The sequence below is a fragment of the Microcebus murinus genome, unplaced genomic scaffold (genome assembly GCF_040939455.1).
Source record: "Microcebus murinus isolate Inina unplaced genomic scaffold, M.murinus_Inina_mat1.0 scaf013_hap2_Mmur4.0, whole genome shotgun sequence".
Taxonomy (NCBI): domain Eukaryota; kingdom Metazoa; phylum Chordata; class Mammalia; order Primates; family Cheirogaleidae; genus Microcebus; species Microcebus murinus.
The window spans coordinates 290,961-317,671 of NW_027438959.1; the positions used below are offsets into that span (position 1 = coordinate 290,961).

At 62.8% G+C, this 26,711-nt stretch overlaps 7 non-coding genes across 7 annotated transcripts; all 7 read left to right on the forward strand.

Moving 5' to 3' along the window:
- Positions 1–8: 8 nt before the first annotated feature.
- Positions 9–127, forward strand: LOC142867056 (5S ribosomal RNA). The gene has a single exon (XR_012916787.1). It is a non-coding gene; the product is annotated as a 5S ribosomal RNA (ribosomal RNA).
- Positions 128–3,911: 3,784 nt separating this feature from the next.
- Positions 3,912–4,030, forward strand: LOC142867058 (5S ribosomal RNA). Its single transcript, XR_012916789.1, has one exon. It is a non-coding gene; the product is annotated as a 5S ribosomal RNA (ribosomal RNA).
- A 3,784-nt stretch (positions 4,031–7,814) lies between these two features.
- LOC142867059 (5S ribosomal RNA) lies at positions 7,815–7,933 on the forward strand. The gene has a single exon (XR_012916790.1). It is a non-coding gene; the product is annotated as a 5S ribosomal RNA (ribosomal RNA).
- Positions 7,934–11,717: 3,784 nt separating this feature from the next.
- On the forward strand, positions 11,718–11,836 carry LOC142867060 (5S ribosomal RNA). Its single transcript, XR_012916791.1, has one exon. It is a non-coding gene; the product is annotated as a 5S ribosomal RNA (ribosomal RNA).
- Positions 11,837–15,620: 3,784 nt separating this feature from the next.
- Positions 15,621–15,739, forward strand: LOC142867061 (5S ribosomal RNA). Its single transcript, XR_012916792.1, has one exon. It is a non-coding gene; the product is annotated as a 5S ribosomal RNA (ribosomal RNA).
- A 3,784-nt stretch (positions 15,740–19,523) lies between these two features.
- LOC142867062 (5S ribosomal RNA) lies at positions 19,524–19,642 on the forward strand. Its single transcript, XR_012916793.1, has one exon. It is a non-coding gene; the product is annotated as a 5S ribosomal RNA (ribosomal RNA).
- Positions 19,643–23,427: 3,785 nt separating this feature from the next.
- LOC142867063 (5S ribosomal RNA) lies at positions 23,428–23,546 on the forward strand. The gene has a single exon (XR_012916794.1). It is a non-coding gene; the product is annotated as a 5S ribosomal RNA (ribosomal RNA).
- The last annotated feature ends 3,165 nt before the right edge of the window (positions 23,547–26,711 follow it).

A 26,711-nucleotide genomic window follows, 5' to 3' on the forward strand; every position in this document is an offset into this window, starting at 1 on the left:
CCGCCGCCGTCTAGGGCCACACCACCCTGAACGCCCCCGATCTCGTCTGGTCTCGGAAGCTAAGCAGGGTCGGGCCTGGTTAGTACTTGGATGGGAGACCGCCTGGGAATACCGGGTGCCACAGGCTGCTGCTTTTTTTTTTTTTTTTCTTGCCTCTTGTTCTGTCCCCTTTCTGGGAGCGCGGCGGCGGCCCGGGGTGGGGGTCACCCCCACCCTCAGCGCCCGCGCGGTGCCTGGCGCCCCAGCCCGCACCGTGGGGCCTCCTCTTGTCCCAAGCCTCGACACCGCCGCCACGCGGCAGCATGCGTGGCATCTGGACCGTCAGGTCTCAGACCAAAGGTCTGCTCTGTGGGAACCGACACGCTGGAGGAAACCTTGAGAGTCTGAGAGGGGAGGGAGTTCCAGAAGAAGGCCAGGATGTCATTTTGAGGGAGTATGTGACCAGAACTCGTCCCGTTGATTTTGGGGTTCTATGGGCTACACGCAGGAAACTTTGGTGGTGGCACCTGATGTTGGGGGATCCGGAGTCACACCCAGACCTGCTCCACAGGCCTCCTTTTACTTTTCTCTTCGGATTCATTATTTTTAAAAAGTGTCTCTTACCTCTAGGATTGCATTTTCTTTTCTCTCTCTTTTCAAGCAGATGATGGGAGTACAAGTATTCAGGTGACATGTGTTGCCCGTGCCGCCCTCCCCCCTGTGTTCTTTTTTTTTTTTTTTTTTTGAGACAGAGTCTCGTTTTGCTGCCCAGGCTAGAGTGAGTGCCATGGCGTCAGCCTAGCTCACAGCAACCTCAATCTCCGGGCTCAAGCAATCCTGCTGCCTCAGCCTCCCGAGTAGTTGGGACTACAGGCATGCACCACCACGCCCGGCTGTGTTTTTCTATATATATTAGTTGGCCAATTAATTTCTTTCTATTTTTAGTAGAGACGGGGTCTCGCTCTTGCTCAGGCTGGTTTCGAACTCCTGACCTGGAGCAATCCGCCCGCCTCGGCCTCCCAGAGAGCTAGGATTACAGGCGTGAGCCACCGCGCCCGGCCCCCCCTGTGTTCTTATTCATATACCTCTCATGTTGTTCCAGCGTATTGTGGGGGTACCAATGTTAAGGTCGGGTGCCTTGCCCTCTCCAAGCCTCCCCCCTCGGGTCAGAGCTTCAAGTGCGCCCATCCCCCAGTCGGTGCGCACCCACCCCATGCCTAATGGATGTGTATGCCCCTCCCCTCCCCCCACCCGCCCGACACCCACCCGATGAAGGTGATTCCTCTCTGTCCACTTAGGCGTCCATCCGTTCGTACCAATTTGCTGGTGAGCGCGCTCACGTGGTGCTCGTGTGTCCATTCTTGGGATACTTGGTTTACTGGAACGGGTTCCAGCTCTGGCCAGGAGAACACGAGAGGCGCCCTCTCACCGCTGCTCCTCACAGCCGAATGGCACTCCGTGGTGTCCACGCGCCACATTTTATTGATGCACTCCTGGATGGATGGGCACTCGGGTCGCTTCCACGTCTTTGGGATTGTGAATTGTGCCCTAACTGTAACCCTAACCCTTACCCAGCCCGTCTCCTCTGCCCCTGCCTGACGCACTCCTCCCCGGCCAGGCCCGTCACTGTCCTGGGCCCCCGCCTGACCGGCTCCTCCCCGCCCGGCCGGTCACCGTCCTCTGCCCCTGCCTGACACGCTCCTTCCCGCCCGGCCTCTCACCGTCCTCGGCCCCTGCCTGACCGGCTCCTCCGTCGCCTGGGCCTTCCAAGGGCTTGGTGTGGATGCTGCTTCCAGGAAGCCCTCCAGAAACCCGGCAGCAGGGTGGCCGCAGCAGTCTCCAGCAGCCGTCCCTAAGTCGCGTGAGTGCGGGGGACGCGCCCCCGCTGTGCCGCGGGGGCCCAGCCTGGTGTCTTCCCTGAGGCCCTGCGGCTGCCGGCTGGGCTGCCGCTCCCCGCAAGGGGAGAGCCGCGGAGGTGGGGACCGCCTCCTGATGGGGACGTACACGCAGCTCTCCACGTCGGATTCCGGGGCTCTCTGTCCTGCCCGAAGGCCCAGCTGGCCTGCGGGTCCTTAGAGTGGCAAAAACCTCCGAAAACTGAGACTGAGGGTCCGGTGGGTGTCTGCACTTTTGTGCTGGGCACCCCAGGGAGGCCCGGGGGCTGGCTGGACAACGTGGTCTGCTGGGCGGTGGTGGGGGGGTTGGAGGAGCAACTGATGCCCTTTGCACTTTGGGTAGCAAGAGTCTGAGGTGTCTCTGAGCCCTGTGCCCTGTGGGGGCGGGGCGGGGGGGAGGAGGAGGAGGAGGAGGAGGAGGTGGGAAGGGCCGGGGCCTGCAGTCCTGTTCCCGGGGTGGCACGGCAAGTGGCTTCTTCCACAGGCTGCTTGGCCTGGGCTCCCTGCACCTGGGCCTTTGGAGGACCGGCCCTGTGCTTGCCAACACTTCCTGCAGGGACCCAGAGCTGGGAGGTGGCATCTCTCAGCCCTGGGTCGGGCAGAGCCCCAGCGGGCCATGCCCACAACCTCTCTCAGCACCGGTCCCCCAGAAGGCTCCTTTGGGACCAGGATTCTCTTGCGGTGACTCTTTAAGGTCTGGCCCCTGGATGGAGGGGCACCAGGAGTAGAGGAGCAGGAAGGGGAAGGGGGTGGCCATGCGAGGGGACACTTTGAGGCCAAGTCCCAGCTTCAGCCTGATCCTCCTGGGAACCCCGCTCTGAGACAAGGAGCCGGGCTTCGCATTCCCACAGCAGCCAGTCGTGGGCTGAGGACACCTGGGGCGTTGGGAACTCCCTGGCTTCTCCTGGGTTTAACGTCTAGAGCTGCTTGTGAATCGCGCCGCCACACACACCCGAGCGCAGGTGTCTTCCGCACAGACTGCGGGCCTCGCTCTTCTGAATGCCGCTAGCTCGCCACCCACCCACGGGTGAACCTGGTCAGGGTGCTTTCTCTCAGGGGCAGACTCTTTTCCGGGCGGGCTACCGGTGTCTCTGTTTGCTCGTTTCTTTCTTCCATTTCGGGACAGTCTTCCTTGCTGGGTGTGGAAATCTCCTATGCCTTCCCTCGCCTATTCTGTCAGCTTTAAAATTCTCTTTCAGTTGCCACCCTCACAGATGGATTAGGAAACTCTTTCCGGTGCACTCATTAGTGAAATGACCTCCAGGAAGCTGGAATCCAATATCTAATGGCCGATTTTTAGCGAGTCCACACGCCAGGGTGGTCGGGGTCCAATGCAGCCCCGGCCAGGCCCAGGCCCCTTGGACTGGGCCACAGGAGGACACGGAGGAGGGTCCCGGCCCCCACGAAGCGGTGCCGGCAGTTCTCCACGGGCTTGGGCGTTTTCCAGAGGTAGGAGATGGAGGGGACTGATTTCTTCAGCGCCCCCCAAACCACGCCACCCCACCCCACCCATGGGACACATCCCCAGAGAGAGACGCCCCATACACTGGCTGTGCCCCAGCCCTGGCCCGGGGGAATAGGCGGCAGCCCACCCACAGGGCGAGGGGGGGGGCGCAGCTGAAAGGGGTTGTGGGGGAGGGCGGCCCCTGGCTGGGGTCAAAGGGCGAGCGTCCCGCGCCTGCGCAGTCAGCGGCAGCGACGCGCTGGGGGTGGGCAGCGGGTAGGTGAAGGAGGCCAGGCGAGGAGACGAGGGGGGCTGGGAGGGCTCCACCTTGGCGAGTCCAGCCGTGGAGGCGCATCTTGTGTGAGTGTGAGTGAGTGTGAGTGTGTGTGTGTGTGTATAGAGAGACAGCCCCCCACCCCGCCCCGCCCCGCCCCGCCCCGCCCATCACCCCCGTCCCTGGGAGCCAGCGGGACCCGGCCGGCGAACTCAACCAGCCCGGCCCGGCCCAGCGCGGGGCCTGGGGCGGGAGGCGGCGGCGGGGAAGCCCAGAGAGGCTCGGCTTCTCGAGCGGGGCAGGGGCGCCCTCCGCCGCCGTCTAGGGCCACACCACCCTGAACGCCCCCGATCTCGTCTGGTCTCGGAAGCTAAGCAGGGTCGGGCCTGGTTAGTACTTGGATGGGAGACCGCCTGGGAATACCGGGTGCCACAGGCTGCTGCTTTTTTTTTTTTTTTTCTTGCCTCTTGTTCTGTCCCCTTTCTGGGAGCGCGGCGGCGGCCCGGGGTGGGGGTCACCCCCACCCTCAGCGCCCGCGCGGTGCCTGGCGCCCCAGCCCGCACCGTGGGGCCTCCTCTTGTCCCAAGCCTCGACACCGCCGCCACGCGGCAGCATGCGTGGCATCTGGACTGTCAGGTCTCAGACCAAAGGTCTGCTCTGTGGGAACCGACACGCTGGAGGAAACCTTGAGAGTCTGAGAGGGGAGGGAGTTCCAGAAGAAGGCCAGGATGTCATTTTGAGGGAGTATGTGACCAGAACTCGTCCCGTTGATTTTGGGGTTCTATGGGCTACACGCAGGAAACTTTGGTGGTGGCACCTGATGTTGGGGGATCCGGAGTCACACCCAGACCTGCTCCACAGGCCTCCTTTTACTTTTCTCTTCGGATTCATTATTTTTAAAAAGTGTCTCTTACCTCTAGGATTGCATTTTCTTTTCTCTCTCTTTTCAAGCAGATGATGGGAGTACAAGTATTCAGGTGACATGTGTTGCCCGTGCCGCCCTCCCCCCTGTGTTCTTTTTTTTTTTTTTTTTTTGAGACAGAGTCTCGTTTTGCTGCCCAGGCTAGAGTGAGTGCCATGGCGTCAGCCTAGCTCACAGCAACCTCAATCTCCGGGCTCAAGCAATCCTGCTGCCTCAGCCTCCCGAGTAGTTGGGACTACAGGCATGCACCACCACGCCCGGCTGTGTTTTTCTATATATATTAGTTGGCCAATTAATTTCTTTCTATTTTTAGTAGAGACGGGGTCTCGCTCTTGCTCAGGCTGGTTTCGAACTCCTGACCTGGAGCAATCCGCCCGCCTCGGCCTCCCAGAGAGCTAGGATTACAGGCGTGAGCCACCGCGCCCGGCCCCCCCTGTGTTCTTATTCATATACCTCTCATGTTGTTCCAGCGTATTGTGGGGGTACCAATGTTAAGGTCGGGTGCCTTGCCCTCTCCAAGCCTCCCCCCTCGGGTCAGAGCTTCAAGTGCGCCCATCCCCCAGTCGGTGCGCACCCACCCCATGCCTAATGGATGTGTATGCCCCTCCCCTCCCCCCACCCGCCCGACACCCACCCGATGAAGGTGATTCCTCTCTGTCCACTTAGGCGTCCATCCGTTCGTACCAATTTGCTGGTGAGCGCGCTCACGTGGTGCTCGTGTGTCCATTCTTGGGATACTTGGTTTACTGGAACGGGTTCCAGCTCTGGCCAGGAGAACACGAGAGGCGCCCTCTCACCGCTGCTCCTCACAGCCGAATGGCACTCCGTGGTGTCCACGCGCCACATTTTATTGATGCACTCCTGGATGGATGGGCACTCGGGTCGCTTCCACGTCTTTGGGATTGTGAATTGTGCCCTAACTGTAACCCTAACCCTTACCCAGCCCGTCTCCTCTGCCCCTGCCTGACGCACTCCTCCCCGGCCAGGCCCGTCACTGTCCTGGGCCCCCGCCTGACCGGCTCCTCCCCGCCCGGCCGGTCACCGTCCTCTGCCCCTGCCTGACACGCTCCTTCCCGCCCGGCCTCTCACCGTCCTCGGCCCCTGCCTGACCGGCTCCTCCGTCGCCTGGGCCTTCCAAGGGCTTGGTGTGGATGCTGCTTCCAGGAAGCCCTCCAGAAACCCGGCAGCAGGGTGGCCGCAGCAGTCTCCAGCAGCCGTCCCTAAGTCGCGTGAGTGCGGGGGACGCGCCCCCGCTGTGCCGCGGGGGCCCAGCCTGGTGTCTTCCCTGAGGCCCTGCGGCTGCCGGCTGGGCTGCCGCTCCCCGCAAGGGGAGAGCCGCGGAGGTGGGGACCGCCTCCTGATGGGGACGTACACGCAGCTCTCCACGTCGGATTCCGGGGCTCTCTGTCCTGCCCGAAGGCCCAGCTGGCCTGCGGGTCCTTAGAGTGGCAAAAACCTCCGAAAACTGAGACTGAGGGTCCGGTGGGTGTCTGCACTTTTGTGCTGGGCACCCCAGGGAGGCCCGGGGGCTGGCTGGACAACGTGGTCTGCTGGGCGGTGGTGGGGGGGTTGGAGGAGCAACTGATGCCCTTTGCACTTTGGGTAGCAAGAGTCTGAGGTGTCTCTGAGCCCTGTGCCCTGTGGGGGCGGGGCGGGGGGGAGGAGGAGGAGGAGGAGGAGGAGGTGGGAAGGGCCGGGGCCTGCAGTCCTGTTCCCGGGGTGGCACGGCAAGTGGCTTCTTCCACAGGCTGCTTGGCCTGGGCTCCCTGCACCTGGGCCTTTGGAGGACCGGCCCTGTGCTTGCCAACACTTCCTGCAGGGACCCAGAGCTGGGAGGTGGCATCTCTCAGCCCTGGGTCGGGCAGAGCCCCAGCGGGCCATGCCCACAACCTCTCTCAGCACCGGTCCCCCAGAAGGCTCCTTTGGGACCAGGATTCTCTTGCGGTGACTCTTTAAGGTCTGGCCCCTGGATGGAGGGGCACCAGGAGTAGAGGAGCAGGAAGGGGAAGGGGGTGGCCATGCGAGGGGACACTTTGAGGCCAAGTCCCAGCTTCAGCCTGATCCTCCTGGGAACCCCGCTCTGAGACAAGGAGCCGGGCTTCGCATTCCCACAGCAGCCAGTCGTGGGCTGAGGACACCTGGGGCGTTGGGAACTCCCTGGCTTCTCCTGGGTTTAACGTCTAGAGCTGCTTGTGAATCGCGCCGCCACACACACCCGAGCGCAGGTGTCTTCCGCACAGACTGCGGGCCTCGCTCTTCTGAATGCCGCTAGCTCGCCACCCACCCACGGGTGAACCTGGTCAGGGTGCTTTCTCTCAGGGGCAGACTCTTTTCCGGGCGGGCTACCGGTGTCTCTGTTTGCTCGTTTCTTTCTTCCATTTCGGGAAAGTCTTCCTTGCTGGGTGTGGAAATCTCCTATGCCTTCCCTCGCCTATTCTGTCAGCTTTAAAATTCTCTTTCAGTTGCCACCCTCACAGATGGATTAGGAAACTCTTTCCGGTGCACTCATTAGTGAAATGACCTCCAGGAAGCTGGAATCCAATATCTAATGGCCGATTTTTAGCGAGTCCACACGCCAGGGTGGTCGGGGTCCAATGCAGCCCCGGCCAGGCCCAGGCCCCTTGGACTGGGCCACAGGAGGACACGGAGGAGGGTCCCGGCCCCCACGAAGCGGTGCCGGCAGTTCTCCACGGGCTTGGGCGTTTTCCAGAGGTAGGAGATGGAGGGGACTGATTTCTTCAGCGCCCCCCAAACCACGCCACCCCACCCCACCCATGGGACACATCCCCAGAGAGAGACGCCCCATACACTGGCTGTGCCCCAGCCCTGGCCCGGGGGAATAGGCGGCAGCCCACCCACAGGGCGAGGGGGGGGGCGCAGCTGAAAGGGGTTGTGGGGGAGGGCGGCCCCTGGCTGGGGTCAAAGGGCGAGCGTCCCGCGCCTGCGCAGTCAGCGGCAGCGACGCGCTGGGGGTGGGCAGCGGGTAGGTGAAGGAGGCCGGGCGAGGAGACGAGGGGGGCTGGGAGGGCTCCACCTTGGCGAGTCCAGCCGTGGAGGCGCATCTTGTGTGAGTGTGAGTGAGTGTGAGTGTGTGTGTGTGTGTATAGAGAGACAGCCCCCCACCCCGCCCCGCCCCGCCCCGCCCCGCCCATCACCCCCGTCCCTGGGAGCCAGCGGGACCCGGCCGGCGAACTCAACCAGCCCGGCCCGGCCCGGCGCGGGGCCTGGGGCGGGAGGCGGCGGCGGGGAAGCCCAGAGAGGCTCGGCTTCTCGAGCGGGGCAGGGGCGCCCTCCGCCGCCGTCTAGGGCCACACCACCCTGAACGCCCCCGATCTCGTCTGGTCTCGGAAGCTAAGCAGGGTCGGGCCTGGTTAGTACTTGGATGGGAGACCGCCTGGGAATACCGGGTGCCACAGGCTGCTGCTTTTTTTTTTTTTTTTCTTGCCTCTTGTTCTGTCCCCTTTCTGGGAGCGCGGCGGCGGCCCGGGGTGGGGGTCACCCCCACCCTCAGCGCCCGCGCGGTGCCTGGCGCCCCAGCCCGCACCGTGGGGCCTCCTCTTGTCCCAAGCCTCGACACCGCCGCCACGCGGCAGCATGCGTGGCATCTGGACTGTCAGGTCTCAGACCAAAGGTCTGCTCTGTGGGAACCGACACGCTGGAGGAAACCTTGAGAGTCTGAGAGGGGAGGGAGTTCCAGAAGAAGGCCAGGATGTCATTTTGAGGGAGTATGTGACCAGAACTCGTCCCGTTGATTTTGGGGTTCTATGGGCTACACGCAGGAAACTTTGGTGGTGGCACCTGATGTTGGGGGATCCGGAGTCACACCCAGACCTGCTCCACAGGCCTCCTTTTACTTTTCTCTTCGGATTCATTATTTTTAAAAAGTGTCTCTTACCTCTAGGATTGCATTTTCTTTTCTCTCTCTTTTCAAGCAGATGATGGGAGTACAAGTATTCAGGTGACATGTGTTGCCCGTGCCGCCCTCCCCCCTGTGTTCTTTTTTTTTTTTTTTTTTTGAGACAGAGTCTCGTTTTGCTGCCCAGGCTAGAGTGAGTGCCATGGCGTCAGCCTAGCTCACAGCAACCTCAATCTCCGGGCTCAAGCAATCCTGCTGCCTCAGCCTCCCGAGTAGTTGGGACTACAGGCATGCACCACCACGCCCGGCTGTGTTTTTCTATATATATTAGTTGGCCAATTAATTTCTTTCTATTTTTAGTAGAGACGGGGTCTCGCTCTTGCTCAGGCTGGTTTCGAACTCCTGACCTGGAGCAATCCGCCCGCCTCGGCCTCCCAGAGAGCTAGGATTACAGGCGTGAGCCACCGCGCCCGGCCCCCCCTGTGTTCTTATTCATATACCTCTCATGTTGTTCCAGCGTATTGTGGGGGTACCAATGTTAAGGTCGGGTGCCTTGCCCTCTCCAAGCCTCCCCCCTCGGGTCAGAGCTTCAAGTGCGCCCATCCCCCAGTCGGTGCGCACCCACCCCATGCCTAATGGATGTGTATGCCCCTCCCCTCCCCCCACCCGCCCGACACCCACCCGATGAAGGTGATTCCTCTCTGTCCACTTAGGCGTCCATCCGTTCGTACCAATTTGCTGGTGAGCGCGCTCACGTGGTGCTCGTGTGTCCATTCTTGGGATACTTGGTTTACTGGAACGGGTTCCAGCTCTGGCCAGGAGAACACGAGAGGCGCCCTCTCACCGCTGCTCCTCACAGCCGAATGGCACTCCGTGGTGTCCACGCGCCACATTTTATTGATGCACTCCTGGATGGATGGGCACTCGGGTCGCTTCCACGTCTTTGGGATTGTGAATTGTGCCCTAACTGTAACCCTAACCCTTACCCAGCCCGTCTCCTCTGCCCCTGCCTGACGCACTCCTCCCCGGCCAGGCCCGTCACTGTCCTGGGCCCCCGCCTGACCGGCTCCTCCCCGCCCGGCCGGTCACCGTCCTCTGCCCCTGCCTGACACGCTCCTTCCCGCCCGGCCTCTCACCGTCCTCGGCCCCTGCCTGACCGGCTCCTCCGTCGCCTGGGCCTTCCAAGGGCTTGGTGTGGATGCTGCTTCCAGGAAGCCCTCCAGAAACCCGGCAGCAGGGTGGCCGCAGCAGTCTCCAGCAGCCGTCCCTAAGTCGCGTGAGTGCGGGGGACGCGCCCCCGCTGTGCCGCGGGGGCCCAGCCTGGTGTCTTCCCTGAGGCCCTGCGGCTGCCGGCTGGGCTGCCGCTCCCCGCAAGGGGAGAGCCGCGGAGGTGGGGACCGCCTCCTGATGGGGACGTACACGCAGCTCTCCACGTCGGATTCCGGGGCTCTCTGTCCTGCCCGAAGGCCCAGCTGGCCTGCGGGTCCTTAGAGTGGCAAAAACCTCCGAAAACTGAGACTGAGGGTCCGGTGGGTGTCTGCACTTTTGTGCTGGGCACCCCAGGGAGGCCCGGGGGCTGGCTGGACAACGTGGTCTGCTGGGCGGTGGTGGGGGGGTTGGAGGAGCAACTGATGCCCTTTGCACTTTGGGTAGCAAGAGTCTGAGGTGTCTCTGAGCCCTGTGCCCTGTGGGGGCGGGGCGGGGGGGAGGAGGAGGAGGAGGAGGAGGAGGTGGGAAGGGCCGGGGCCTGCAGTCCTGTTCCCGGGGTGGCACGGCAAGTGGCTTCTTCCACAGGCTGCTTGGCCTGGGCTCCCTGCACCTGGGCCTTTGGAGGACCGGCCCTGTGCTTGCCAACACTTCCTGCAGGGACCCAGAGCTGGGAGGTGGCATCTCTCAGCCCTGGGTCGGGCAGAGCCCCAGCGGGCCATGCCCACAACCTCTCTCAGCACCGGTCCCCCAGAAGGCTCCTTTGGGACCAGGATTCTCTTGCGGTGACTCTTTAAGGTCTGGCCCCTGGATGGAGGGGCACCAGGAGTAGAGGAGCAGGAAGGGGAAGGGGGTGGCCATGCGAGGGGACACTTTGAGGCCAAGTCCCAGCTTCAGCCTGATCCTCCTGGGAACCCCGCTCTGAGACAAGGAGCCGGGCTTCGCATTCCCACAGCAGCCAGTCGTGGGCTGAGGACACCTGGGGCGTTGGGAACTCCCTGGCTTCTCCTGGGTTTAACGTCTAGAGCTGCTTGTGAATCGCGCCGCCACACACACCCGAGCGCAGGTGTCTTCCGCACAGACTGCGGGCCTCGCTCTTCTGAATGCCGCTAGCTCGCCACCCACCCACGGGTGAACCTGGTCAGGGTGCTTTCTCTCAGGGGCAGACTCTTTTCCGGGCGGGCTACCGGTGTCTCTGTTTGCTCGTTTCTTTCTTCCATTTCGGGACAGTCTTCCTTGCTGGGTGTGGAAATCTCCTATGCCTTCCCTCGCCTATTCTGTCAGCTTTAAAATTCTCTTTCAGTTGCCACCCTCACAGATGGATTAGGAAACTCTTTCCGGTGCACTCATTAGTGAAATGACCTCCAGGAAGCTGGAATCCAATATCTAATGGCCGATTTTTAGCGAGTCCACACGCCAGGGTGGTCGGGGTCCAATGCAGCCCCGGCCAGGCCCAGGCCCCTTGGACTGGGCCACAGGAGGACACGGAGGAGGGTCCCGGCCCCCACGAAGCGGTGCCGGCAGTTCTCCACGGGCTTGGGCGTTTTCCAGAGGTAGGAGATGGAGGGGACTGATTTCTTCAGCGCCCCCCAAACCACGCCACCCCACCCCACCCATGGGACACATCCCCAGAGAGAGACGCCCCATACACTGGCTGTGCCCCAGCCCTGGCCCGGGGGAATAGGCGGCAGCCCACCCACAGGGCGAGGGGGGGGGCGCAGCTGAAAGGGGTTGTGGGGGAGGGCGGCCCCTGGCTGGGGTCAAAGGGCGAGCGTCCCGCGCCTGCGCAGTCAGCGGCAGCGACGCGCTGGGGGTGGGCAGCGGGTAGGTGAAGGAGGCCGGGCGAGGAGACGAGGGGGGCTGGGAGGGCTCCACCTTGGCGAGTCCAGCCGTGGAGGCGCATCTTGTGTGAGTGTGAGTGAGTGTGAGTGTGTGTGTGTGTGTATAGAGAGACAGCCCCCCACCCCGCCCCGCCCCGCCCCGCCCCGCCCATCACCCCCGTCCCTGGGAGCCAGCGGGACCCGGCCGGCGAACTCAACCAGCCCGGCCCGGCCCGGCGCGGGGCCTGGGGCGGGAGGCGGCGGCGGGGAAGCCCAGAGAGGCTCGGCTTCTCGAGCGGGGCAGGGGCGCCCTCCGCCGCCGTCTAGGGCCACACCACCCTGAACGCCCCCGATCTCGTCTGGTCTCGGAAGCTAAGCAGGGTCGGGCCTGGTTAGTACTTGGATGGGAGACCGCCTGGGAATACCGGGTGCCACAGGCTGCTGCTTTTTTTTTTTTTTTTCTTGCCTCTTGTTCTGTCCCCTTTCTGGGAGCGCGGCGGCGGCCCGGGGTGGGGGTCACCCCCACCCTCAGCGCCCGCGCGGTGCCTGGCGCCCCAGCCCGCACCGTGGGGCCTCCTCTTGTCCCAAGCCTCGACACCGCCGCCACGCGGCAGCATGCGTGGCATCTGGACCGTCAGGTCTCAGACCAAAGGTCTGCTCTGTGGGAACCGACACGCTGGAGGAAACCTTGAGAGTCTGAGAGGGGAGGGAGTTCCAGAAGAAGGCCAGGATGTCATTTTGAGGGAGTATGTGACCAGAACTCGTCCCGTTGATTTTGGGGTTCTATGGGCTACACGCAGGAAACTTTGGTGGTGGCACCTGATGTTGGGGGATCCGGAGTCACACCCAGACCTGCTCCACAGGCCTCCTTTTACTTTTCTCTTCGGATTCATTATTTTTAAAAAGTGTCTCTTACCTCTAGGATTGCATTTTCTTTTCTCTCTCTTTTCAAGCAGATGATGGGAGTACAAGTATTCAGGTGACATGTGTTGCCCGTGCCGCCCTCCCCCCTGTGTTCTTTTTTTTTTTTTTTTTTTGAGACAGAGTCTCGTTTTGCTGCCCAGGCTAGAGTGAGTGCCATGGCGTCAGCCTAGCTCACAGCAACCTCAATCTCCGGGCTCAAGCAATCCTGCTGCCTCAGCCTCCCGAGTAGTTGGGACTACAGGCATGCACCACCACGCCCGGCTGTGTTTTTCTATATATATTAGTTGGCCAATTAATTTCTTTCTATTTTTAGTAGAGACGGGGTCTCGCTCTTGCTCAGGCTGGTTTCGAACTCCTGACCTGGAGCAATCCGCCCGCCTCGGCCTCCCAGAGAGCTAGGATTACAGGCGTGAGCCACCGCGCCCGGCCCCCCCTGTGTTCTTATTCATATACCTCTCATGTTGTTCCAGCGTATTGTGGGGGTACCAATGTTAAGGTCGGGTGCCTTGCCCTCTCCAAGCCTCCCCCCTCGGGTCAGAGCTTCAAGTGCGCCCATCCCCCAGTCGGTGCGCACCCACCCCATGCCTAATGGATGTGTATGCCCCTCCCCTCCCCCCACCCGCCCGACACCCACCCGATGAAGGTGATTCCTCTCTGTCCACTTAGGCGTCCATCCGTTCGTACCAATTTGCTGGTGAGCGCGCTCACGTGGTGCTCGTGTGTCCATTCTTGGGATACTTGGTTTACTGGAACGGGTTCCAGCTCTGGCCAGGAGAACACGAGAGGCGCCCTCTCACCGCTGCTCCTCACAGCCGAATGGCACTCCGTGGTGTCCACGCGCCACATTTTATTGATGCACTCCTGGATGGATGGGCACTCGGGTCGCTTCCACGTCTTTGGGATTGTGAATTGTGCCCTAACTGTAACCCTAACCCTTACCCAGCCCGTCTCCTCTGCCCCTGCCTGACGCACTCCTCCCCGGCCAGGCCCGTCACTGTCCTGGGCCCCCGCCTGACCGGCTCCTCCCCGCCCGGCCGGTCACCGTCCTCTGCCCCTGCCTGACACGCTCCTTCCCGCCCGGCCTCTCACCGTCCTCGGCCCCTGCCTGACCGGCTCCTCCGTCGCCTGGGCCTTCCAAGGGCTTGGTGTGGATGCTGCTTCCAGGAAGCCCTCCAGAAACCCGGCAGCAGGGTGGCCGCAGCAGTCTCCAGCAGCCGTCCCTAAGTCGCGTGAGTGCGGGGGACGCGCCCCCGCTGTGCCGCGGGGGCCCAGCCTGGTGTCTTCCCTGAGGCCCTGCGGCTGCCGGCTGGGCTGCCGCTCCCCGCAAGGGGAGAGCCGCGGAGGTGGGGACCGCCTCCTGATGGGGACGTACACGCAGCTCTCCACGTCGGATTCCGGGGCTCTCTGTCCTGCCCGAAGGCCCAGCTGGCCTGCGGGTCCTTAGAGTGGCAAAAACCTCCGAAAACTGAGACTGAGGGTCCGGTGGGTGTCTGCACTTTTGTGCTGGGCACCCCAGGGAGGCCCGGGGGCTGGCTGGACAACGTGGTCTGCTGGGCGGTGGTGGGGGGGTTGGAGGAGCAACTGATGCCCTTTGCACTTTGGGTAGCAAGAGTCTGAGGTGTCTCTGAGCCCTGTGCCCTGTGGGGGCGGGGCGGGGGGGAGGAGGAGGAGGAGGAGGAGGAGGTGGGAAGGGCCGGGGCCTGCAGTCCTGTTCCCGGGGTGGCACGGCAAGTGGCTTCTTCCACAGGCTGCTTGGCCTGGGCTCCCTGCACCTGGGCCTTTGGAGGACCGGCCCTGTGCTTGCCAACACTTCCTGCAGGGACCCAGAGCTGGGAGGTGGCATCTCTCAGCCCTGGGTCGGGCAGAGCCCCAGCGGGCCATGCCCACAACCTCTCTCAGCACCGGTCCCCCAGAAGGCTCCTTTGGGACCAGGATTCTCTTGCGGTGACTCTTTAAGGTCTGGCCCCTGGATGGAGGGGCACCAGGAGTAGAGGAGCAGGAAGGGGAAGGGGGTGGCCATGCGAGGGGACACTTTGAGGCCAAGTCCCAGCTTCAGCCTGATCCTCCTGGGAACCCCGCTCTGAGACAAGGAGCCGGGCTTCGCATTCCCACAGCAGCCAGTCGTGGGCTGAGGACACCTGGGGCGTTGGGAACTCCCTGGCTTCTCCTGGGTTTAACGTCTAGAGCTGCTTGTGAATCGCGCCGCCACACACACCCGAGCGCAGGTGTCTTCCGCACAGACTGCGGGCCTCGCTCTTCTGAATGCCGCTAGCTCGCCACCCACCCACGGGTGAACCTGGTCAGGGTGCTTTCTCTCAGGGGCAGACTCTTTTCCGGGCGGGCTACCGGTGTCTCTGTTTGCTCGTTTCTTTCTTCCATTTCGGGACAGTCTTCCTTGCTGGGTGTGGAAATCTCCTATGCCTTCCCTCGCCTATTCTGTCAGCTTTAAAATTCTCTTTCAGTTGCCACCCTCACAGATGGATTAGGAAACTCTTTCCGGTGCACTCATTAGTGAAATGACCTCCAGGAAGCTGGAATCCAATATCTAATGGCCGATTTTTAGCGAGTCCACACGCCAGGGTGGTCGGGGTCCAATGCAGCCCCGGCCAGGCCCAGGCCCCTTGGACTGGGCCACAGGAGGACACGGAGGAGGGTCCCGGCCCCCACGAAGCGGTGCCGGCAGTTCTCCACGGGCTTGGGCGTTTTCCAGAGGTAGGAGATGGAGGGGACTGATTTCTTCAGCGCCCCCCAAACCACGCCACCCCACCCCACCCATGGGACACATCCCCAGAGAGAGACGCCCCATACACTGGCTGTGCCCCAGCCCTGGCCCGGGGGAATAGGCGGCAGCCCACCCACAGGGCGAGGGGGGGGGCGCAGCTGAAAGGGGTTGTGGGGGAGGGCGGCCCCTGGCTGGGGTCAAAGGGCGAGCGTCCCGCGCCTGCGCAGTCAGCGGCAGCGACGCGCTGGGGGTGGGCAGCGGGTAGGTGAAGGAGGCCGGGCGAGGAGACGAGGGGGGCTGGGAGGGCTCCACCTTGGCGAGTCCAGCCGTGGAGGCGCATCTTGTGTGAGTGTGAGTGAGTGTGAGTGTGTGTGTGTGTGTATAGAGAGACAGCCCCCCACCCCGCCCCGCCCCGCCCCGCCCCGCCCATCACCCCCGTCCCTGGGAGCCAGCGGGACCCGGCCGGCGAACTCAACCAGCCCGGCCCGGCCCGGCGCGGGGCCTGGGGCGGGAGGCGGCGGCGGGGAAGCCCAGAGAGGCTCGGCTTCTCGAGCGGGGCAGGGGCGCCCTCCGCCGCCGTCTAGGGCCACACCACCCTGAACGCCCCCGATCTCGTCTGGTCTCGGAAGCTAAGCAGGGTCGGGCCTGGTTAGTACTTGGATGGGAGACCGCCTGGGAATACCGGGTGCCACAGGCTGCTGCTTTTTTTTTTTTTTTTCTTGCCTCTTGTTCTGTCCCCTTTCTGGGAGCGCGGCGGCGGCCCGGGGTGGGGGTCACCCCCACCCTCAGCGCCCGCGCGGTGCCTGGCGCCCCAGCCCGCACCGTGGGGCCTCCTCTTGTCCCAAGCCTCGACACCGCCGCCACGCGGCAGCATGCGTGGCATCTGGACTGTCAGGTCTCAGACCAAAGGTCTGCTCTGTGGGAACCGACACGCTGGAGGAAACCTTGAGAGTCTGAGAGGGGAGGGAGTTCCAGAAGAAGGCCAGGATGTCATTTTGAGGGAGTATGTGACCAGAACTCGTCCCGTTGATTTTGGGGTTCTATGGGCTACACGCAGGAAACTTTGGTGGTGGCACCTGATGTTGGGGGATCCGGAGTCACACCCAGACCTGCTCCACAGGCCTCCTTTTACTTTTCTCTTCGGATTCATTATTTTTAAAAAGTGTCTCTTACCTCTAGGATTGCATTTTCTTTTCTCTCTCTTTTCAAGCAGATGATGGGAGTACAAGTATTCAGGTGACATGTGTTGCCCGTGCCGCCCTCCCCCCTGTGTTCTTTTTTTTTTTTTTTTTTTGAGACAGAGTCTCGTTTTGCTGCCCAGGCTAGAGTGAGTGCCATGGCGTCAGCCTAGCTCACAGCAACCTCAATCTCCGGGCTCAAGCAATCCTGCTGCCTCAGCCTCCCGAGTAGTTGGGACTACAGGCATGCACCACCACGCCCGGCTGTGTTTTTCTATATATATTAGTTGGCCAATTAATTTCTTTCTATTTTTAGTAGAGACGGGGTCTCGCTCTTGCTCAGGCTGGTTTCGAACTCCTGACCTGGAGCAATCCGCCCGCCTCGGCCTCCCAGAGAGCTAGGATTACAGGCGTGAGCCACCGCGCCCGGCCCCCCCTGTGTTCTTATTCATATACCTCTCATGTTGTTCCAGCGTATTGTGGGGGTACCAATGTTAAGGTCGGGTGCCTTGCCCTCTCCAAGCCTCCCCCCTCGGGTCAGAGCTTCAAGTGCGCCCATCCCCCAGTCGGTGCGCACCCACCCCATGCCTAATGGATGTGTATGCCCCTCCCCTCCCCCCACCCGCCCGACACCCACCCGATGAAGGTGATTCCTCTCTGTCCACTTAGGCGTCCATCCGTTCGTACCAATTTGCTGGTGAGCGCGCTCACGTGGTGCTCGTGTGTCCATTCTTGGGATACTTGGTTTACTGGAACGGGTTCCAGCTCTGGCCAGGAGAACACGAGAGGCGCCCTCTCACCGCTGCTCCTCACAGCCGAATGGCACTCCGTGGTGTCCACGCGCCACATTTTATTGATGCACTCCTGGATGGATGGGCACTCGGGTCGCTTCCACGTCTTTGGGATTGTGAATTGTGCCCTAACTGTAACCCTAACCCTTACCCAGCCCGTCTCCTCTGCCCCTGCCTGACGCACTCCTCCCCGGCCAGGCCCGTCACTGTCCTGGGCCCCCGCCTGACCGGCTCCTCCCCGCCCGGCCGGTCACCGTCCTCTGCCCCTGCCTGACACGCTCCTTCCCGCCCGGCCTCTCACCGTCCTCGGCCCCTGCCTGACCGGCTCCTCCGTCGCCTGGGCCTTCCAAGGGCTTGGTGTGGATGCTGCTTCCAGGAAGCCCTCCAGAAACCCGGCAGCAGGGTGGCCGCAGCAGTCTCCAGCAGCCGTCCCTAAGTCGCGTGAGTGCGGGGGACGCGCCCCCGCTGTGCCGCGGGGGCCCAGCCTGGTGTCTTCCCTGAGGCCCTGCGGCTGCCGGCTGGGCTGCCGCTCCCCGCAAGGGGAGAGCCGCGGAGGTGGGGACCGCCTCCTGATGGGGACGTACACGCAGCTCTCCACGTCGGATTCCGGGGCTCTCTGTCCTGCCCGAAGGCCCAGCTGGCCTGCGGGTCCTTAGAGTGGCAAAAACCTCCGAAAACTGAGACTGAGGGTCCGGTGGGTGTCTGCACTTTTGTGCTGGGCACCCCAGGGAGGCCCGGGGGCTGGCTGGACAACGTGGTCTGCTGGGCGGTGGTGGGGGGGTTGGAGGAGCAACTGATGCCCTTTGCACTTTGGGTAGCAAGAGTCTGAGGTGTCTCTGAGCCCTGTGCCCTGTGGGGGCGGGGCGGGGGGGAGGAGGAGGAGGAGGAGGAGGAGGTGGGAAGGGCCGGGGCCTGCAGTCCTGTTCCCGGGGTGGCACGGCAAGTGGCTTCTTCCACAGGCTGCTTGGCCTGGGCTCCCTGCACCTGGGCCTTTGGAGGACCGGCCCTGTGCTTGCCAACACTTCCTGCAGGGACCCAGAGCTGGGAGGTGGCATCTCTCAGCCCTGGGTCGGGCAGAGCCCCAGCGGGCCATGCCCACAACCTCTCTCAGCACCGGTCCCCCAGAAGGCTCCTTTGGGACCAGGATTCTCTTGCGGTGACTCTTTAAGGTCTGGCCCCTGGATGGAGGGGCACCAGGAGTAGAGGAGCAGGAAGGGGAAGGGGGTGGCCATGCGAGGGGACACTTTGAGGCCAAGTCCCAGCTTCAGCCTGATCCTCCTGGGAACCCCGCTCTGAGACAAGGAGCCGGGCTTCGCATTCCCACAGCAGCCAGTCGTGGGCTGAGGACACCTGGGGCGTTGGGAACTCCCTGGCTTCTCCTGGGTTTAACGTCTAGAGCTGCTTGTGAATCGCGCCGCCACACACACCCGAGCGCAGGTGTCTTCCGCACAGACTGCGGGCCTCGCTCTTCTGAATGCCGCTAGCTCGCCACCCACCCACGGGTGAACCTGGTCAGGGTGCTTTCTCTCAGGGGCAGACTCTTTTCCGGGCGGGCTACCGGTGTCTCTGTTTGCTCGTTTCTTTCTTCCATTTCGGGACAGTCTTCCTTGCTGGGTGTGGAAATCTCCTATGCCTTCCCTCGCCTATTCTGTCAGCTTTAAAATTCTCTTTCAGTTGCCACCCTCACAGATGGATTAGGAAACTCTTTCCGGTGCACTCATTAGTGAAATGACCTCCAGGAAGCTGGAATCCAATATCTAATGGCCGATTTTTAGCGAGTCCACACGCCAGGGTGGTCGGGGTCCAATGCAGCCCCGGCCAGGCCCAGGCCCCTTGGACTGGGCCACAGGAGGACACGGAGGAGGGTCCCGGCCCCCACGAAGCGGTGCCGGCAGTTCTCCACGGGCTTGGGCGTTTTCCAGAGGTAGGAGATGGAGGGGACTGATTTCTTCAGCGCCCCCCAAACCACGCCACCCCACCCCACCCATGGGACACATCCCCAGAGAGAGACGCCCCATACACTGGCTGTGCCCCAGCCCTGGCCCGGGGGAATAGGCGGCAGCCCACCCACAGGGCGAGGGGGGGGGCGCAGCTGAAAGGGGTTGTGGGGGAGGGCGGCCCCTGGCTGGGGTCAAAGGGCGAGCGTCCCGCGCCTGCGCAGTCAGCGGCAGCGACGCGCTGGGGGTGGGCAGCGGGTAGGTGAAGGAGGCCGGGCGAGGAGACGAGGGGGGCTGGGAGGGCTCCACCTTGGCGAGTCCAGCCGTGGAGGCGCATCTTGTGTGAGTGTGAGTGAGTGTGAGTGTGTGTGTGTGTGTATAGAGAGACAGCCCCCCACCCCGCCCCGCCCCGCCCCGCCCCGCCCATCACCCCCGTCCCTGGGAGCCAGCGGGACCCGGCCGGCGAACTCAACCAGCCCGGCCCGGCCCGGCGCGGGGCCTGGGGCGGGAGGCGGCGGCGGGGAAGCCCAGAGAGGCTCGGCTTCTCGAGCGGGGCAGGGGCGCCCTCCGCCGCCGTCTAGGGCCACACCACCCTGAACGCCCCCGATCTCGTCTGGTCTCGGAAGCTAAGCAGGGTCGGGCCTGGTTAGTACTTGGATGGGAGACCGCCTGGGAATACCGGGTGCCACAGGCTGCTGCTTTTTTTTTTTTTTTTCTTGCCTCTTGTTCTGTCCCCTTTCTGGGAGCGCGGCGGCGGCCCGGGGTGGGGGTCACCCCCACCCTCAGCGCCCGCGCGGTGCCTGGCGCCCCAGCCCGCACCGTGGGGCCTCCTCTTGTCCCAAGCCTCGACACCGCCGCCACGCGGCAGCATGCGTGGCATCTGGACCGTCAGGTCTCAGACCAAAGGTCTGCTCTGTGGGAACCGACACGCTGGAGGAAACCTTGAGAGTCTGAGAGGGGAGGGAGTTCCAGAAGAAGGCCAGGATGTCATTTTGAGGGAGTATGTGACCAGAACTCGTCCCGTTGATTTTGGGGTTCTATGGGCTACACGCAGGAAACTTTGGTGGTGGCACCTGATGTTGGGGGATCCGGAGTCACACCCAGACCTGCTCCACAGGCCTCCTTTTACTTTTCTCTTCGGATTCATTATTTTTAAAAAGTGTCTCTTACCTCTAGGATTGCATTTTCTTTTCTCTCTCTTTTCAAGCAGATGATGGGAGTACAAGTATTCAGGTGACATGTGTTGCCCGTGCCGCCCTCCCCCCTGTGTTCTTTTTTTTTTTTTTTTTTTGAGACAGAGTCTCGTTTTGCTGCCCAGGCTAGAGTGAGTGCCATGGCGTCAGCCTAGCTCACAGCAACCTCAATCTCCGGGCTCAAGCAATCCTGCTGCCTCAGCCTCCCGAGTAGTTGGGACTACAGGCATGCACCACCACGCCCGGCTGTGTTTTTCTATATATATTAGTTGGCCAATTAATTTCTTTCTATTTTTAGTAGAGACGGGGTCTCGCTCTTGCTCAGGCTGGTTTCGAACTCCTGACCTGGAGCAATCCGCCCGCCTCGGCCTCCCAGAGAGCTAGGATTACAGGCGTGAGCCACCGCGCCCGGCCCCCCCTGTGTTCTTATTCATATACCTCTCATGTTGTTCCAGCGTATTGTGGGGGTACCAATGTTAAGGTCGGGTGCCTTGCCCTCTCCAAGCCTCCCCCCTCGGGTCAGAGCTTCAAGTGCGCCCATCCCCCAGTCGGTGCGCACCCACCCCATGCCTAATGGATGTGTATGCCCCTCCCCTCCCCCCACCCGCCCGACACCCACCCGATGAAGGTGATTCCTCTCTGTCCACTTAGGCGTCCATCCGTTCGTACCAATTTGCTGGTGAGCGCGCTCACGTGGTGCTCGTGTGTCCATTCTTGGGATACTTGGTTTACTGGAACGGGTTCCAGCTCTGGCCAGGAGAACACGAGAGGCGCCCTCTCACCGCTGCTCCTCACAGCCGAATGGCACTCCGTGGTGTCCACGCGCCACATTTTATTGATGCACTCCTGGATGGATGGGCACTCGGGTCGCTTCCACGTCTTTGGGATTGTGAATTGTGCCCTAACTGTAACCCTAACCCTTACCCAGCCCGTCTCCTCTGCCCCTGCCTGACGCACTCCTCCCCGGCCAGGCCCGTCACTGTCCTGGGCCCCCGCCTGACCGGCTCCTCCCCGCCCGGCCGGTCACCGTCCTCTGCCCCTGCCTGACACGCTCCTTCCCGCCCGGCCTCTCACCGTCCTCGGCCCCTGCCTGACCGGCTCCTCCGTCGCCTGGGCCTTCCAAGGGCTTGGTGTGGATGCTGCTTCCAGGAAGCCCTCCAGAAACCCGGCAGCAGGGTGGCCGCAGCAGTCTCCAGCAGCCGTCCCTAAGTCGCGTGAGTGCGGGGGACGCGCCCCCGCTGTGCCGCGGGGGCCCAGCCTGGTGTCTTCCCTGAGGCCCTGCGGCTGCCGGCTGGGCTGCCGCTCCCCGCAAGGGGAGAGCCGCGGAGGTGGGGACCGCCTCCTGATGGGGACGTACACGCAGCTCTCCACGTCGGATTCCGGGGCTCTCTGTCCTGCCCGAAGGCCCAGCTGGCCTGCGGGTCCTTAGAGTGGCAAAAACCTCCGAAAACTGAGACTGAGGGTCCGGTGGGTGTCTGCACTTTTGTGCTGGGCACCCCAGGGAGGCCCGGGGGCTGGCTGGACAACGTGGTCTGCTGGGCGGTGGTGGGGGGGTTGGAGGAGCAACTGATGCCCTTTGCACTTTGGGTAGCAAGAGTCTGAGGTGTCTCTGAGCCCTGTGCCCTGTGGGGGCGGGGCGGGGGGGAGGAGGAGGAGGAGGAGGAGGAGGTGGGAAGGGCCGGGGCCTGCAGTCCTGTTCCCGGGGTGGCACGGCAAGTGGCTTCTTCCACAGGCTGCTTGGCCTGGGCTCCCTGCACCTGGGCCTTTGGAGGACCGGCCCTGTGCTTGCCAACACTTCCTGCAGGGACCCAGAGCTGGGAGGTGGCATCTCTCAGCCCTGGGTCGGGCAGAGCCCCAGCGGGCCATGCCCACAACCTCTCTCAGCACCGGTCCCCCAGAAGGCTCCTTTGGGACCAGGATTCTCTTGCGGTGACTCTTTAAGGTCTGGCCCCTGGATGGAGGGGCACCAGGAGTAGAGGAGCAGGAAGGGGAAGGGGGTGGCCATGCGAGGGGACACTTTGAGGCCAAGTCCCAGCTTCAGCCTGATCCTCCTGGGAACCCCGCTCTGAGACAAGGAGCCGGGCTTCGCATTCCCACAGCAGCCAGTCGTGGGCTGAGGACACCTGGGGCGTTGGGAACTCCCTGGCTTCTCCTGGGTTTAACGTCTAGAGCTGCTTGTGAATCGCGCCGCCACACACACCCGAGCGCACGTGTCTTCCGCACAGACTGCGGGCCTCGCTCTTCTGAATGCCGCTAGCTCGCCACCCACCCACGGGTGAACCTGGTCAGGGTGCTTTCTCTCAGGGGCAGACTCTTTTCCGGGCGGGCTACCGGTGTCTCTGTTTGCTCGTTTCTTTCTTCCATTTCGGGAAAGTCTTCCTTGCTGGGTGTGGAAATCTCCTATGCCTTCCCTCGCCTATTCTGTCAGCTTTAAAATTCTCTTTCAGTTGCCACCCTCACAGATGGATTAGGAAACTCTTTCCGGTGCACTCATTAGTGAAATGACCTCCAGGAAGCTGGAATCCAATATCTAATGGCCGATTTTTAGCGAGTCCACACGCCAGGGTGGTCGGGGTCCAATGCAGCCCCGGCCAGGCCCAGGCCCCTTGGACTGGGCCACAGGAGGACACGGAGGAGGGTCCCGGCCCCCACGAAGCGGTGCCGGCAGTTCTCCACGGGCTTGGGCGTTTTCCAGAGGTAGGAGATGGAGGGGACTGATTTCTTCAGCGCCCCCCAAACCACGCCACCCCACCCCACCCATGGGACACATCCCCAGAGAGAGACGCCCCATACACTGGCTGTGCCCCAGCCCTGGCCCGGGGGAATAGGCGGCAGCCCACCCACAGGGCGAGGGGGGGGGCGCAGCTGAAAGGGGTTGTGGGGGAGGGCGGCCCCTGGCTGGGGTCAAAGGGCGAGCGTCCCGCGCCTGCGCAGTCAGCGGCAGCGACGCGCTGGGGGTGGGCAGCGGGTAGGTGAAGGAGGCCGGGCGAGGAGACGAGGGGGGCTGGGAGGGCTCCACCTTGGCGAGTCCAGCCGTGGAGGCGCATCTTGTGTGAGTGTGAGTGAGTGTGAGTGTGTGTGTGTGTGTATAGAGAGACAGCCCCCCCACCCCGCCCCGCCCCGCCCCGCCCCGCCCATCACCCCCGTCCCTGGGAGCCAGCGGGACCCGGCCGGCGAACTCAACCAGCCCGGCCGGGCCCGGCGCGGGGCCTGGGGCGGGAGGCGGCGGCGGGGAAGCCCAGAGAGGCTCGGCTTCTCGAGCGGGGCAGGGGCGCCCTCCGCCGCCGTCTAGGGCCACACCACCCTGAACGCCCCCGATCTCGTCTGGTCTCGGAAGCTAAGCAGGGTCGGGCCTGGTTAGTACTTGGATGGGAGACCGCCTGGGAATACCGGGTGCCACAGGCTGCTGCTTTTTTTTTTTTTTTTCTTGCCTCTTGTTCTGTCCCCTTTCTGGGAGCGCGGCGGCGGCCCGGGGTGGGGGTCACCCCCACCCTCAGCGCCCGCGCGGTGCCTGGCGCCCCAGCCCGCACCGTGGGGCCTCCTCTTGTCCCAAGCCTCGACACCGCCGCCACGCGGCAGCATGCGTGGCATCTGGACCGTCAGGTCTCAGACCAAAGGTCTGCTCTGTGGGAACCGACACGCTGGAGGAAACCTTGAGAGTCTGAGAGGGGAGGGAGTTCCAGAAGAAGGCCAGGATGTCATTTTGAGGGAGTATGTGACCAGAACTCGTCCCGTTGATTTTGGGGTTCTATGGGCTACACGCAGGAAACTTTGGTGGTGGCACCTGATGTTGGGGGATCCGGAGTCACACCCAGACCTGCTCCACAGGCCTCCTTTTACTTTTCTCTTCGGATTCATTATTTTTAAAAAGTGTCTCTTACCTCTAGGATTGCATTTTCTTTTCTCTCTCTTTTCAAGCAGATGATGGGAGTACAAGTATTCAGGTGACATGTGTTGCCCGTGCCGCCCTCCCCCCTGTGTTCTTTTTTTTTTTTTTTTTTTTGAGACAGAGTCTCGTTTTGCTGCCCAGGCTAGAGTGAGTGCCATGGCGTCAGCCTAGCTCACAGCAACCTCAATCTCCGGGCTCAAGCAATCCTGCTGCCTCAGCCTCCCGAGTAGTTGGGACTACAGGCATGCACCACCACGCCCGGCTGTGTTTTTCTATATATATTAGTTGGCCAATTAATTTCTTTCTATTTTTAGTAGAGACGGGGTCTCGCTCTTGCTCAGGCTGGTTTCGAACTCCTGACCTGGAGCAATCCGCCCGCCTCGGCCTCCCAGAGAGCTAGGATTACAGGCGTGAGCCACCGCGCCCGGCCCCCCCTGTGTTCTTATTCATATACCTCTCATGTTGTTCCAGCGTATTGTGGGGGTACCAATGTTAAGGTCGGGTGCCTTGCCCTCTCCAAGCCTCCCCCCTCGGGTCAGAGCTTCAAGTGCGCCCATCCCCCAGTCGGTGCGCACCCACCCCATGCCTAATGGATGTGTATGCCCCTCCCCTCCCCCCACCCGCCCGACACCCACCCGATGAAGGTGATTCCTCTCTGTCCACTTAGGCGTCCATCCGTTCGTACCAATTTGCTGGTGAGCGCGCTCACGTGGTGCTCGTGTGTCCATTCTTGGGATACTTGGTTTACTGGAACGGGTTCCAGCTCTGGCCAGGAGAACACGAGAGGCGCCCTCTCACCGCTGCTCCTCACAGCCGAATGGCACTCCGTGGTGTCCACGCGCCACATTTTATTGATGCACTCCTGGATGGATGGGCACTCGGGTCGCTTCCACGTCTTTGGGATTGTGAATTGTGCCCTAACTGTAACCCTAACCCTTACCCAGCCCGTCTCCTCTGCCCCTGCCTGACGCACTCCTCCCCGGCCAGGCCCGTCACTGTCCTGGGCCCCCGCCTGACCGGCTCCTCCCCGCCCGGCCGGTCACCGTCCTCTGCCCCTGCCTGACACGCTCCTTCCCGCCCGGCCTCTCACCGTCCTCGGCCCCTGCCTGACCGGCTCCTCCGTCGCCTGGGCCTTCCAAGGGCTTGGTGTGGATGCTGCTTCCAGGAAGCCCTCCAGAAACCCGGCAGCAGGGTGGCCGCAGCAGTCTCCAGCAGCCGTCCCTAAGTCGCGTGAGTGCGGGGGACGCGCCCCCGCTGTGCCGCGGGGGCCCAGCCTGGTGTCTTCCCTGAGGCCCTGCGGCTGCCGGCTGGGCTGCCGCTCCCCGCAAGGGGAGAGCCGCGGAGGTGGGGACCGCCTCCTGATGGGGACGTACACGCAGCTCTCCACGTCGGATTCCGGGGCTCTCTGTCCTGCCCGAAGGCCCAGCTGGCCTGCGGGTCCTTAGAGTGGCAAAAACCTCCGAAAACTGAGACTGAGGGTCCGGTGGGTGTCTGCACTTTTGTGCTGGGCACCCCAGGGAGGCCCGGGGGCTGGCTGGACAACGTGGTCTGCTGGGCGGTGGTGGGGGGGTTGGAGGAGCAACTGATGCCCTTTGCACTTTGGGTAGCAAGAGTCTGAGGTGTCTCTGAGCCCTGTGCCCTGTGGGGGCGGGGCGGGGGGGAGGAGGAGGAGGAGGAGGAGGAGGTGGGAAGGGCCGGGGCCTGCAGTCCTGTTCCCGGGGTGGCACGGCAAGTGGCTTCTTCCACAGGCTGCTTGGCCTGGGCTCCCTGCACCTGGGCCTTTGGAGGACCGGCCCTGTGCTTGCCAACACTTCCTGCAGGGACCCAGAGCTGGGAGGTGGCATCTCTCAGCCCTGGGTCGGGCAGAGCCCCAGCGGGCCATGCCCACAACCTCTCTCAGCACCGGTCCCCCAGAAGGCTCCTTTGGGACCAGGATTCTCTTGCGGTGACTCTTTAAGGTCTGGCCCCTGGATGGAGGGGCACCAGGAGTAGAGGAGCAGGAAGGGGAAGGGGGTGGCCATGCGAGGGGACACTTTGAGGCCAAGTCCCAGCTTCAGCCTGATCCTCCTGGGAACCCCGCTCTGAGACAAGGAGCCGGGCTTCGCATTCCCACAGCAGCCAGTCGTGGGCTGAGGACACCTGGGGCGTTGGGAACTCCCTGGCTTCTCCTGGGTTTAACGTCTAGAGCTGCTTGTGAATCGCGCCGCCACACACACCCGAGCGCACGTGTCTTCCGCACAGACTGCGGGCCTCGCTCTTCTGAATGCCGCTAGCTCGCCACCCACCCACGGGTGAACCTGGTCAGGGTGCTTTCTCTCAGGGGCAGACTCTTTTCCGGGCGGGCTACCGGTGTCTCTGTTTGCTCGTTTCTTTCTTCCATTTCGGGACAGTCTTCCTTGCTGGGTGTGGAAATCTCCTATGCCTTCCCTCGCCTATTCTGTCAGCTTTAAAATTCTCTTTCAGTTGCCACCCTCACAGATGGATTAGGAAACTCTTTCCGGTGCACTCATTAGTGAAATGACCTCCAGGAAGCTGGAATCCAATATCTAATGGCCGATTTTTAGCGAGTCCACACGCCAGGGTGGTCGGGGTCCAATGCAGCCCCGGCCAGGCCCAGGCCCCTTGGACTGGGCCACAGGAGGACACGGAGGAGGGTCCCGGCCCCCACGAAGCGGTGCCGG